The sequence below is a fragment of the Symphalangus syndactylus genome, chromosome 4, assembly GCF_028878055.3.
Source record: "Symphalangus syndactylus isolate Jambi chromosome 4, NHGRI_mSymSyn1-v2.1_pri, whole genome shotgun sequence".
In the NCBI taxonomy this organism is placed as follows: domain Eukaryota; kingdom Metazoa; phylum Chordata; class Mammalia; order Primates; family Hylobatidae; genus Symphalangus; species Symphalangus syndactylus.
The window spans coordinates 69024617-69038238 of NC_072426.2; the positions used below are offsets into that span (position 1 = coordinate 69024617).

At 44.8% G+C, this 13622-nt stretch overlaps 1 protein-coding gene across 4 annotated transcripts in view; it reads right to left on the minus strand.

The window, feature by feature from the left end:
• ODAD2 (outer dynein arm docking complex subunit 2) overlaps positions 1 to 2297 on the minus strand; it is a 261250-nt gene extending 258953 nt beyond the window's left edge. For 2 of the 4 annotated variants that reach the window (XM_063637276.1, XM_063637275.1), the window contains exon 1: positions 2201 to 2290. The gene's annotated coding sequence lies outside the window, so the exon portion shown is untranslated. Of the gene's footprint in view, positions 1 to 2200 lie in introns of all 4 variants that reach the window. The other 2 variants (XM_055275003.2, XM_063637277.1) reach the window with 2 other exon arrangements.
• Between the last annotated feature and the right edge of the window lie 11325 nt (positions 2298 to 13622).

A 13622-nucleotide genomic window follows, 5' to 3' on the forward strand; every position in this document is an offset into this window, starting at 1 on the left:
AAAACTTCAGATAAGCACTATCTGAGCCTAGAATTTTTCTGCACTTTGCAAAAATTGCAGAGTATTTTGTCACAGTTTTATTACACCCTGAATTTTCCAGAATTGTAGCTATCATAAATGAAAGGAAGGTTGTACATACTTTTATGTAGAATTTTACCAAGAGCTCGGCATTTTGGAAAATGACACCATTGATGGCAATGTTATTAGAGAAATTTAAGTTGCAATGGCACATGTGTATCAGTCTGCATTTGGGGCTGCTGTGTTCACAGTCATTCTGTGTAAGGCTGGACATCTGACTACTTCCTTATATATTCTCGTGTAGTGGTACTCGAGCGTTTACATGCCGGTATTTTCTTACAATTATTTTCTTTCATTTTACAGTTAGCATGCTATCAATATTTAAAACTATATTAAATATGTAGGATTATAATCTATGATCTTGATTTCAGGATAGCAAAGCAGCATTACAACATATTTGTGATAAAAACCAAGTACTGGATGAGATAGAGTCGAGAACAACTGATCCAGACATACATACCAAAGTGGTCATGAAATAAAGTGTAGAAGTTAGTGCACGAATTTGTTCTGGGTGTTTGTTTTGGTATTCCAGCATTTTGTTTCTATTGCTAACTCATGAGAAATGCTTTAGATTTAAACACATAAACATGTTCTGATGTGTATGTGTGAGTCTTGAATTTCCCATTGTTGTGTAAAATAAGTGAAAATCAGTGTAAAATAGTGTGAAATAAGTGCAAATGGCTTTATCTTATACAGAAAGGCTTAGGTGAACCGTTCTGTCTGTCTTTAATCTTAAGTATAACATTTGTTTTGGTAATCTTATAAAGATTGCTTCTTGTACATTTTTAAAGAAAAAATGCGAAATTAAATAGATTATGTAACGCTATGGTAGTCAACATACCATATAGTAACTTCTTGAAGGACCCTTAACACAGAATTAAGAAATGCAAAATCGTTATTTTCGTCAAGATAAATTTTGACAGAAATGTAACATTTGAATCTATTCAAATTGTGTTTCCAAGTCTAGTGAACCGTAGCAATGCACAAGTTTTATTCAAGAAGGTTGGTCAGCTTAAGAAAATTTCAGGGTGGCCTATGACAATCCAGAAGGCAAGATCAATGTTATTAGAAAATAAATAAATAACTGGTGTTCAAAAATGGTCGGTATAACTCAAAACTAAGATTTTAAAATCAAGACCAGTTGCTCTCCAGTTTCTACTCATTGCCAAGCTCTTTTGGCTTAAGAACCATAGTTAAAATGAATCCATGTAAATACACAGCACATACTTTTGAAGTAAAGAAAGTAAGTTTAAAGATTAAAAGGAAAAAAGTTTTGGTTACGTGTTTACATAAACTGGGATGTTTACATAAACTGGGAGTCACTTAACACTCACTTTTCTCTTTATCCAATAGATACCACAGATTGTTTTTCTTTCTAAGGGTCAATTTCCAGCTTCCAGCATCATTAGTGAAACGAAACCCATTCGGGAATCACGTCGTTAACACTTAAACAGAAGCACAACCGAATTCTTTAGGGGGCTATGCAAAGGCAGCCATCAGCTCTGAGATCTGTGAATGTGGTTGGTAACATCCACCCGCAGTCCGCGCATACACGGCTTTCTGAGAATGCAGAAGTTACTCAGTAAGACCTACAGAAAATCGAACTTTCAGACATGACATGAACAGGGCCCTAAGTAAAACCAAAGCTAAGCCTAGTGTGGGATGACAGCCCTCACCAGACTCGTTACAAGAAGAGGGCGTCAGAGCTGAGACCCTAAGTTTCCAGTGATGGATTCGGTAAGGGGACGAGGAGGGAAGGGACGGCGAAGACCACGCTGGGAGCGGGAGGCAGAGCTGCAAGGGCGGAGGAGAAATACGGGCTGGGGGAAGGAGGGGCAGGAAAGCGGCGGGAGAAGTGGCGAGCGGATCCAGGAGGTGATGGGGCCGGAGTGGAGCAGAGCGGGGCGCGAGGACTGAAGACCAGACGGTCCCCAACCTAGGGCCGAGGCAGGGTCTCGCCGGGAGGAAGGAGCGAGATGGGGCTGGGAGAGAGAAGGGAAGGGGGCGGGTCTTGTTCCCCGGGAGGGAAAGGGGAGCAGGCGAGAGCAGCAGCGGCGGGGCCGGAGAGCTGCCTCGGTTTCCCGACCTACGCGGCCGGCTGCAGAGCCCCAGCCGCACTCACCTGCAGCGCCCTGCCCCGCCGCAGTCGGCGCCCGCCTGTTGCTAGGACGCGGGTCAACACTGCGCGCCCGGCGGCCGCGCACGGCTGCGCGCTGGTCGGAGGCCTACAGGGCCCGTGCCCTCCCCTGAGCGCCGCCGCCTCCTTCCGCTCCCAATCTCACCCGGCCGCGACCGCAGGGCAGTCCGTCACCCCGGTCCCGGGACCTCCGCGTATCCAAGATTCCCGCGGACCCGCTGCACCGAATGCCCACGCCAGAGACGCTCTGCGCCCGCGCTGGGTTCCAACCGCCCCGGCCACCTGCTGCTTTCCGCTAGGCCCCTCCCGGGAAACACTTTTATTCAACTTTGCGTCTCCCTTTCTCAAACACTCTTATACAACTCCCCAGTATGCATCCCAACTCACTCCACGCAGTGGGAAAGGTTGACTTTGACGGAGGTCGTGAGCAGTTGCGGGGTCGGGGGCAAGTTAGCAGAAACTTAAAATGGAGCAGAAAGGAAACAGAAAATATTCCTTAGAAACCCTTTTTACATTTCTCCACAGGCTTCCAGACAAGTGCGTTGTATGTACCTGAAATCTTCACTGCGCACCCTCAAGTAGCATAAGGGCTCTCCTAGAATATTTGAGGCTTACATGTTTCTCTCCAAAAAAACAAATGTGGTAGAATACTCTGATACTCACTGGGAAAGCAGAAAGCGCTCTTCAATAGGGCAGAGGATCGGAGTGAAATGAAAACACGTCCCCCATCTCTTTTTTTAAATGGCCTTTACCTTTGTCCATTAAGATGGTTTTGACCGCACCTCTAGACACCCTACCAGCAAGAGTCCCAACTGGAACACCAGTGAGGGATAAAGGAGTGGGAATATTGAGGTGGGGGTGGGTGGGGAAGAATGCACTATCTTGGGGTTGGGGGACATGGTGTTTAAGGACCAATGCCAGAGCATTTAGGATGATGGGGTGTTTAGGAATTAAAACTAGATTCTTTTCTGGATGCCAAAGAGGCAAATGTGAAATGATGTTAGGATATCACCTGTCATAATATTATACGGATCCAGCTCAAAGCAGAAGAACCTTTCTGCAAACATGTAGGGATATGAGGTATCGATATTTGTCCTTTGTTTTGGGTTTTTTGGAGGGTGGGGGACGAAGTCTGGCTCTGTCACCCAGGCTGGAGTGCAGTGGCACGATCTCGGCTCACCACAACCTCTGCCTCCCGGGTTCAAGAGATCCTCCCGCCTCAACTTCCTAAGTAGCTGGGATTACAAGAATGCACCGCCACGCCCGGCTAATTTTTGTACTTTTAGTAGAGACGAAGTTTCACCATGTGGGCCAGGTGGGTCTCGAACTCCTGACCTCAAGTGATCCACCCACCTCGGCCTCCCAAAGTGCTAGGATTACAGGTGTGAGCCACCACGCCTGGCCTGTTTTGGGTTCTTTTCTTCTCTCTTTGGAAGTGCAAAAGTTGTTAGGAATGGAATAGTTTCACTTAAAGGAGCTACTACCTGCAGAGAAGCTTCGACTTGCAACCAGTGAGAAAGGGGCTTATGCTAATAGGTATATAGAGAAGCCCTTTTAAAAAAGGGTGGATTACAGTCTGAGACAACAGCATCACACCTGTGGCAGTAATGCAGGTCACAACCTGGTGAGGAGCAGAGGACATCCTTCAGAAGGATCCTGGAGTAGTCCCAGTCCTGGAAGCAAGGAAGCTTCTGTGGGTACTTTAGTTCCTCTGCACATTTTAATCAGCTGTATGACATGAGGCAGCATTACTGGGTCCAATGTGGATGCCAGTCAGAGATCTTCCAAGTTCAGGACATTTCACCTTGGTTTGCAAAGCTGGAAAAAGCCAGAACCCACCAAGATCTGAGCAACTATGTCTTCGTTTGCCAAATTCATGCCAAGTGTAAAAATCTAACATTGCTTAATCCGATGACAAAATGTGAATTTATTTTACCTGATATTTTCCGAGCAAAAATAACTTAATAATATTTAAATTTGAAGAAGTCCCAGTCGCCTCTTTCTAATTTTTCCTTGCCATGATGAAACACTACCTGGGCCAAGTCACTCCCTGAAGGATTTATCATGACTTGTCTTTTTTTTTTTTTTTTTTTTTTTTTTTTGAGACAAGGTCTCACTCTGTCACCCAGGCTGGAGTGCAGTGACATAATCATAAGCATAGCTCACTGCAGCCTCTAATTCCTGGGCTCAAGTGATCCTCCAGCCATGACCTCTGAAAGCACTGGGATTACAGCCATGAACCACTGTGCCTGGCCATAACTTGTCTTTGCCTTGTTGCCCATCTGCTACCCCTACAAGGTAAGCTTTATGAAACTAGGGAGCTTTTCTGCCTCCTTCAAGTCTGTACTCCTGAGATCTAGAAGGATGACTGGCACGTAGAAGGAACTCAATTCATGAATCGCCTAGTCAAAGATGCCTTGCTTCCTGACACTCTTCACCAAGCACCAGAAAGGCAAGGCCTGCATTTTCTTAGGGTTAATAGAACCAGCCTGAGGATTCTAAGTAGCCGTGATCTTGGAAAGAGCCTTCATCACTGAGAGCACACCCAGGGTTTGCCGTACCAGAGGACTTTACCAGCCCTGCCCATGGCTAGAGTGCAAGCACATGGTGCAGCACTGTCCACTGAAACTTCAGAGAAAATCTGCCACAGGCTCCTGGGAAAAACTTGATAGTTTTTGGTCCACCTCCGCAACATTACGTCATCTACAGCAGGGGTCTCCACCCACGCGCCACACCTTCTGTCAGATCAGCAGTGGCCTTAGGTTCTCATAGAAGTATGAACCCTATTGTGAACTGTGCACGTGAAGGATCTAGGTTACAAGCTCCTAATGGGAATCTAATTCCTGATGATCTGTCCCTGTCACTCATCCTCCCCAGATGAGACCATCTAGTTGCAGGAAAACAAGCTCAGGGCTCCCACTGTTTCCACGTTATGGTGAGTTGTATAACTATTTCATTATATATTACAATGTAATAATAGTAGAAATACAGTGCACAAGAAATATAATGAGCTTGAATCATCCTGAAACCATCCCCTCCCCCACACCCTATCCATGGAAAAATTGTCAGCCGTGACACTGGTCCCTGGTGCCAAAAATTGGGGGGACTGCTGATCTACAGGGATTCTTGTGAAACCAACCACCCTGGCTTGGGCAAATCTGTTCCTCTCATGTGTCAGAGAGTTCAGACACAGATTGCACACATTAATTTGCTAGGGCTTTTGTAACAAGGTATCGCAGACTGGGGCAGCTTAAATATCAGAAATGTCTTATCTCACAGTGCTGGAGGCTAGAAGTCCAAGATCAAGATGTTGGCAGGATTGATCCCTTCTGAGAGCTATGGGGAATGAATCTATTCCAGGCTTTTCTCCTCAGCTTGTAGATGGTTGTTTTCACATTCATATGATGTTACCCCCGTGTGCTTCTCTCTGTACGCAAATTTCTGAATTTGAGACAGGACCCAGGCTGGAGTGCAATAGTGCAATCACGGCTCACTTTAGCCTCAACCTCCCAGACTCAAGTGATCCTCCTGCCTCATCCTCCCAAGTGGTTGAGACTACAGGCATGCACCACCATACTCAGCTAATTTTTGTGGGTTTTATTTTTTTGTAGACATGGGGTCTCGCCATGTTCCCCAGGCTGGTCTTGAACTTCTGGGCTCAAGTGATCTGCCTGCCTCAGCCTCCTAGAGTGCTGGGATTATAGGTGTGAGACACTCCTCTTGGTTTATTTCCTCTTTTTTTTATGAACACCAGTCATATTGGATCAGGACTCACCCTCATGAACTCATTTTAACTTGATTACTTCTATAAAAACCCTATGTTCAGTACAGTCGCACTCTGAGGCACTTGAGGTTAGGACTTCAGCATACGATTTTAGGGGGACTCAATGTCACACATGGCATTCTGCAAAGACGTGATCAGCAGGCTTCTAGGGCCCATTCATCTGTGTCAGAGTGAAGCCGACTAAGAATTTATAGGCCATAACCAGGGAGAAAGTAAGAGGCAAGGTTGGTTTAAGCATCTAGTACCTCAATCAGGAAAGGAATAACACAGATGAAATAAACCTCCTGAGGTTTGCAGGGAATTACAGTCATTTATATTGTGTCATAATGGGGGTAAGTCTCATTATAGGGCAGAATTGCCTCTCTGTGGAATTTTTTAGGAGTTTTCAACAGAAATTCCAATGAGAGAAAATTGCATGAAATCTTATGAGGTCCTAAAAACCAAATTCACCAGATTCTACCCTCTCTCATAGATAAAGACAAAAAGTCAAAGAAGTGCAGCCTCAGCTGCCTCCCTTTGCCCTCTGGTATTTCTCAGTGATGCATTGTGGACCAAGGCCCACGGCCTGGAAATGAAATGGCTCCTTCTCCTTAGATTCTAATCTCCTAGACATTCATTTACTCAATAAATGCTTTTTGGATGCCAGTTTGTGCCAGGCACTCCATTGGCAGAACTCGATTATCCAGTTCAAGTCCTGGACAAAAAAGGAGCCTACTAAACTCAACTCAGAATTCCTGGACTAGAAGGAGAGCCACTGGCATGAAGCACAGTAGCAAAGGAGAGAAAGGAGAAGAGACTGAATTGGTGGGAAGGATTGCATGAGGTGGAACCTTATAACAATTGAAATATTCTTCCAAGAACAAATGAAAGTTACTGGAAGATTTTTAGCAGGGAGTGACATGCTCCGATTTCTCTTCTTAAGGAGCTGTTCTGGTTATACGGTGGAAGTAAACTAGAGAAATGCATGAGTAGAAAGAAATAGACTATTAATAAGACACCTGGACTCAGGTTCCCCTGAGAAATAGACTCTGAGATAGAGAAGGGCATGTAAGAAATGTATTAAGAAGTGCCCTCAGGGAGTGAAGGCAAGGAGATTAGACCGAGAGAGAAGCTGAACTGCCATACAGTCACAACCGTCCCACGGAGAGCCCTGAAGCTGGGATGGCCCAACAGTTTTCCCATATTGAGGCAAAGGGGCTAGACCTTTAGATCTTCTTACCAACTGATCATTATCAGCCAGTCCCTGGTTGCAGGCTGTCCCCAGGAATAGGGCATAACCTTACTCTTTCAGTTGAGGGCTGTCATCTGCCCATACTCCCCAGCAGCTGAGGGCAGGAGTGCCTTGGTCTTGGAGAGGTGGGATGGGGTCAGATATCTGGACAGTCCACAGCATCCCCTACTGTCCACCCCTTGCACAGCTGAGACCACTAGCATCATGCAATACAGCTCTGAGAGCGGTATCTGGGAGCAGCTCTTCCGGGATCTGGTGGTCAGCTTTCCCTGGGGAAACTTACAAGTGAAAGATGAGACAAAATTGCAAGCCCTGGCTCTGCAATTGGTCTCCAAGCCAAAACGTATCCATTTCTGCCCTCCTCTTCTGCCCATTCCAGATTCCCTGCATGTTTCACTAGCACTTTTGCTGATCTAGATGGTTTCCCTGGTGGGGGTGATCCAGACCCTCACTGCTGAGTTTCTGGCATCATGCCCTTCTCAAGTGGTGAGTACTCTATACCTTTACCATCGAAACTGGGCAAAGACATCCTTACCCCACTTTGCGACAGCAACCTCCCTCTTCCTGATGATCTAGGGAGTTTCTTCTATTGGGATCATGACTCCTTTACTTGCCTTTTTGTCTCTTACGTAAAGAGTCCAAAGTTACAAAATAGCCACCATAACTTAAAGTTTTATGTCCCTTGGCCGAACATTCTCCTCTAGGAGCCATGACCTCTAAATATGCAGAATAGGCATCAGGTTCAGTGGATACTGAGTGCATGGGGCCCTGCAGAGTGGAGACTTAAATCCAAGGTCATGGCAAAACATCTCAAGTTCATTGCCAGGACTATGATGGTACAGGAAGGGCCGTGGAGGGTACAGGACCCTCAAAGGAATCCTCACCATAGATGGACTCATTGAGGACATTAAGCATCAGGGATATCATCAGGGGTATGATGAGATGCCGTGCTGCTGTTGACAGCAGGAAGCTATGAAACCTGCCGGCAGTCCTACAGCACTGAAATGACTCGCAAGATCAGATTCCTGATGCAAAAGAATTGGACAGACTTGCGTCAGGACTGCTGAAGCCTTTGGATAGGATGCCCAGCATGAAAACCCTTGTCCAGTTTATGTCTCCACGTGTTTTCTTTCTACAACTCCATTTTCTAGTACCTTTCTCTACAATAAATTCAATCACATATATGCAAGAAGACCTGCACGTAGAGAACGATCCCATTAGCCAGCAGTGCTCCTTTTCTTTTATTAAGTGAAAGAAGAAACCGAGTCCAAAAGTAGTCTAGGAGTACAATGGTGTTTGCCAGGGACTGGGAGAGGGGGCAGTGGGGAGTTATTGTTTAATAAGTCCAGAGTTTCAGTATGGGAAGATGAAAAAGTTCTGGAAATGGATGGTGGTGATGGTTGCACAAAAATGTGAATGTACTTAATCCCACTGAACTGTAGGCTTGAATGGTTAAGATGGTAAATTTTACATTTTTACTACAATAAAAAATTTTTTATATCTAAAGAAAATATAGATGTGCAGAGCCCAGATCTGTGGTGACAGGAAGCACAAATTTTCCCACATGATGGGTTAACTTGGCCACTTATTCCATCTCTTGGTTCTGGAACCGGTGCAATTTACCCTTAGGAGTCATAGCCCATAGAATGGCTGTTGATTTGGGGCACATACTGCAGCCTATAGGATGGCACCCCACCCTCACGGGGCCCCACTACCAAGCTCACATTTCAGCCACACCTCCTAAAAGGCTCCATGGCTCTATTAGGGCAGTAGCCAACAGTAGAAACTGTGAAGATCTACTACTTTGGAGTAGACCTAAGTGCCCCTTCACTGAAAGTGTTGAGACCAGATGGCCAAATATGAGAAGAGATGTAGAAGAAGGTGACAGGGATGGAGGCTCTGCATGGGCCCTTCTTGCTGACACCAGTCTGACCAATGCCACTGATAGTTTCCAGTCTGCCAACAGCAGAAACTGACTTTAATATGGCTTCCTGAAGAGACCAACTGGGCCCTGGTAGCAGGTCAATTACATCATACCCCTTCTACCTTGGAGGTGGCAAAAAGCTTCCTCCCTACTAGGGCTGACATGTCTTCCAAATGTGAGTTTGCCTTCTCTGCACACAGTGCCTCCACCAGCACCACCATCAAAACATCTGCATCATGGGAGGATCGCTTGAAGTCAGGAGTTTGAGACAATCCTGGGACACATAGTGTGACCCCTTCTCTACAAAACATTGTTTAAATAGCTGGGCATGGTGGCACATGTCTGTAGTCCTAGCTATGCAGAAGATTACTTGATCCCAGGAGTTCAAAGCTACAGTGAGATGTGATTGCACCACCACACTCTAGCCTGGGCAACAGAGTAAGGCCCCGTCTTGGAAAAAAAAAAAAAGCCTGATTCACCCACTTGATTACCTCAGATTCACCACAACAATGTATACCTCAGAAAAAGAGATTCATTTGAGAGCAGCAAAGATGTAATAATGAAAGACATGGAATCAACCCAGATGCCCGTCTGAGTTGGATAAAGATGGTTGGATTGGATAAAGAAAATGTGGTACTTATACAACATGGGATACTACACAGCCAAAAAGAAGAATGAAATCATGTTCTTTGCAATTGCAGACCATTATTCTAAGTGAATTATTGCATAAACAGAAAGCCATATAGCACAGGTTCTCACTTATAAATGAGAGCTAAATATTGGGCACCACAGACACAAACTTGAGAACAATAAACACTGGCAATTCAAAAATGGGGAGGGAGAGGGAAAGGGTTAAAAAACTACCTATCAGGTACTATGTTTACTTCTTGGACAATGGGATTATTAGAAGCCCAAATCTCAGCATCATGCAATGTATCTATGTACCAAACTCTTACATGTACCCTCTGAATCTAAAATAAAACAAACAAAAAGAAAGATACAACGATAGGCTCGTGACTGTGAGAGCCACCAGTCTTACCTTGGACCATATCACCTAGAGACAGACAGCCTGATAGCACGAAGAATAACACATTGAGGGCTCAGGTGAGGTGCTAGTATGGCGGAACTCTTTTTAGGGCTAGGTCTCCATCCTCCAAGATGTGGCATATGCTCGGAATTAACAGTGGATGTGTGATACGCAGTGCTGTTTTCCTTCATTGTTAGAATTCCTAGGTGTGCAAAACAAGGAGTGAATCTTCTCACCAGAGCTCTCAGTGACCTACCTACTTATGGAATTTGGGCTTCCAATTATAACTAACCTTGGGCTCTGCCAGACTAGAAGCTCTACTTGCCATGGGGAGACTCCATCCATCAGGGAATAGAGTAAGGGTTCCATTGAACTTGAGACTGTTACTACCACCTGGCTACGTTGGGCTCCTCATGCAAGTAAACCAGCAGGCCAAAAAAAAAGGGGGGATTGGGGGAGTTATTACAGCCGTTAGGTCATGATTGGCCATGATTGCATGGGAGCTAGAGTGCTACCACCAGGGAAGAGGATGTTTAGAACCCAGGGACCCTGAGAATTCACTTCATTGCTCCTCCATGGCTTATAGTAACCACAGCCTGATCAAGGCAAGGCAGCTAAGGGCTCAAACCCCTCAGAAACAGAGATCTGGGTCATCCCATCAGGCAAGCATCCCAGACCAGACAAAGTGTCAGCCTGAGGGCAAAGGACATTTGTAATGTGTGATCACTTTCTTCTTTCTAGCTTGTCTTCACCATTTCCTACCTGGGGGCTCACTCTAACCCTTTGGGTGAAAAAGGACAGGGAAGGAAAAAAAAAAGGGAACAAGGAACCTGTTTGAAGGGGTGGCCTGCCCCTCCACACCTATGGGTATTTCTAGTCGGGTGGGACGAGAGACTGAGAAAAGAAATAAGACACAGAGACAAAGTATAGAGAAACAACAGTGGGCCCAGGGGACCAGCACTCAGCACACCAAGGACCTGCACTGGTCTCTGAGTTCCCTCAGTTTTTATTCATTATTATCTTCATTATTTCAGCAAAAAGGAATATAGTAGGAGGGCAGGGTGATAATAAGGAGAAGGTCAGCAACAAACGTGAGCAAAAGAATCTATGTCATAACTAAGTTCACAGGAAGGTACTATGACTGGACGTGCACGTAAGCCCGATTTATGTTTCTCTCCACCCAAACATCTCAGTGGAGTAAAGAATAACAAGGCAGAATTACTGCAAACATGTCTTGCCTCCCACCATAGGGCAGTTTTTCTCCTATCTCAGAACTGAACAAATGTACAATCGGGTTTTATACCGAGACATTCAGTTCCCAGGGACAGGCAGGAGACAGTGGCCTTCCTCTAGCTCAACTGCAAGAGGCTTTCCTCTTTTACTAATCCACCTCAGCACAGACCCTTTACGGGTGTTGGGCTGGGGGACAGTCAGGTCTTTCTCATCCCACAAGGCCATATTTCAGACTATCACATGGAGAGAAACTTTGGACAACGCCCTGCTTTCAAGGGCAGAGGTCCCTGCGGCTTGCTACAGTGCATTGTGCCCCTGGTTTATTGAGACTAGAGAATGGCGATGACTTTTACCAAGTATACTGCTTGTAAACATTTTGTTAACAAGGCACGTCCTGCATAGCCCTAGATCCCTTAAACCTTGATTTCATACAACACATGTTTTTGTGAGCTCCAGGTTGGGTCAAAGTGGCTGGGGCAAAGTGGCTGGGGCAAAGTGGCTGGGGCAAAGCTACAAATTAACATCTCAGCAAAACAATTGTTTAAAGTACAGGTCTTTTTCAAAATGGAGTCTCTTATGTCTTCCCTTTCTATATAGACACAGTAACAGTCTGATCTCTCTTTCTTTTCCCTACATTGTCTGGTCCTGCCATAAGCTAGCTTTGCATTCTCTGAACAAAGCCTAGGCTGGCTGTCCCTCTTGTGGGTATTTTTCTTGGCTCTTCAGAAACTTTGCCTGGTTGGTGTCCTTTCCCTTGTGTTTTGCTCCATCCCAGAACAAGCTTCTCTATTCTGGCTGGAGTCTTGGGAATCTGGCAGTTCACTACATCTACTGTCTGCCGAGGTCCTATAGCTGCCATCCCACCTCCATCTCCCCCAACCAGTGAATTTCCCTCCCCCTGCCCCAACAACCTAAATCTGATCCATGGGAAGCACTCACACATTATTTGCCCAGCAAATTCTAGCAGTGCAGGTCAATCCCATCACTATAGAAGCTCTCTTGCTCTTTTCCACCAAAGCCACCAGACCCAGCCTGTCTCTTAACCCCAAGAATTCTCAGCTGGGAGTCAGACACTTGTCCACTCTGTCCTCCCTGACCCCCAACCACACAGGACATATATTTTGCTCTCTGAGTAGTCCCTTGAAGTACCTTTTCTCCCTTCCCCTCTGAATTGATGTTGGGAGCCAAGAGGGCAGCGAGTAGAGAGGCAATGCCTTGAAATGAGTCTCCAAAGAGCTCCTCCCTGGAAATCCATTCATTTCCCTTCTGTAACTTCAGTGTGAGTGAGTCAGTTAATTGACTTTCCAGTTATAGCTTTTACAGCTTTATATCTTAGCCTGGTACGCCACTGTGGAATGAATTGTCTATTGTATCTTGAACTAGTGAAACAATTCTAACATCCTATTTCTTAGGTATATGTACAAACTGTGGATGGTTATGCAACAGATCAATAATGTATATATATTGCCTTAGGAAGTGAATGGATGGGGAAGAACTGTTAATTTTTAAATTTATTTACCTCTTTATCTTTTAACATGTTACAGTGAGGCTATGTTCCTGTAGTTACAAAAATTAAGATGGTATAAGAGACAAGGAACATAGAACCTATGAGTAAATTTACATTTTATATATAATTAAAATTAGGCCATATATCAAATATCCAAGTATAATAGGTTATTTTATATATATCAAACAAAATGATTTAGGTTCTGAAATAAAGCTGTAGAATTGCCTTAAACATTTTAGCTTGAAGAAACTTCATGGAGAAAAGGTGTTGTCTCCAATCCTTATCTAGTATTTACATGTAATGCAGTTGGCTGGCCTTCTAACTAGAAAACTTGGGCAAGAAAATAATCAAAATGACTGGAATCTCAAATTGAATTTGGGGGACAGTGTAAGGATGTTATGAGCTTCAGTACTCTATTTAAAAAAGGAAATAAACCCAGGAAAGTATATTCTCTTCTCAGTTTGGTCAACACCTCTAGAAATGATGAAAGTGGTCATGGGCTCAATGGTATTTTAAACCCACAAGCAACATTACGAAACTTCCAGTCAAATACAGTAATTGGGCACATTCCAAAAGCCCACTAAAGTGACAGTGCGGAAAGAGAATGGGAGGAAAGAAGAAATAGACAAAACATGTCAACAAAATGTGAACAATAGAAAGCAAAGGTATTAAACTAGCTTAGCAGATCAGAGAGAGATGAA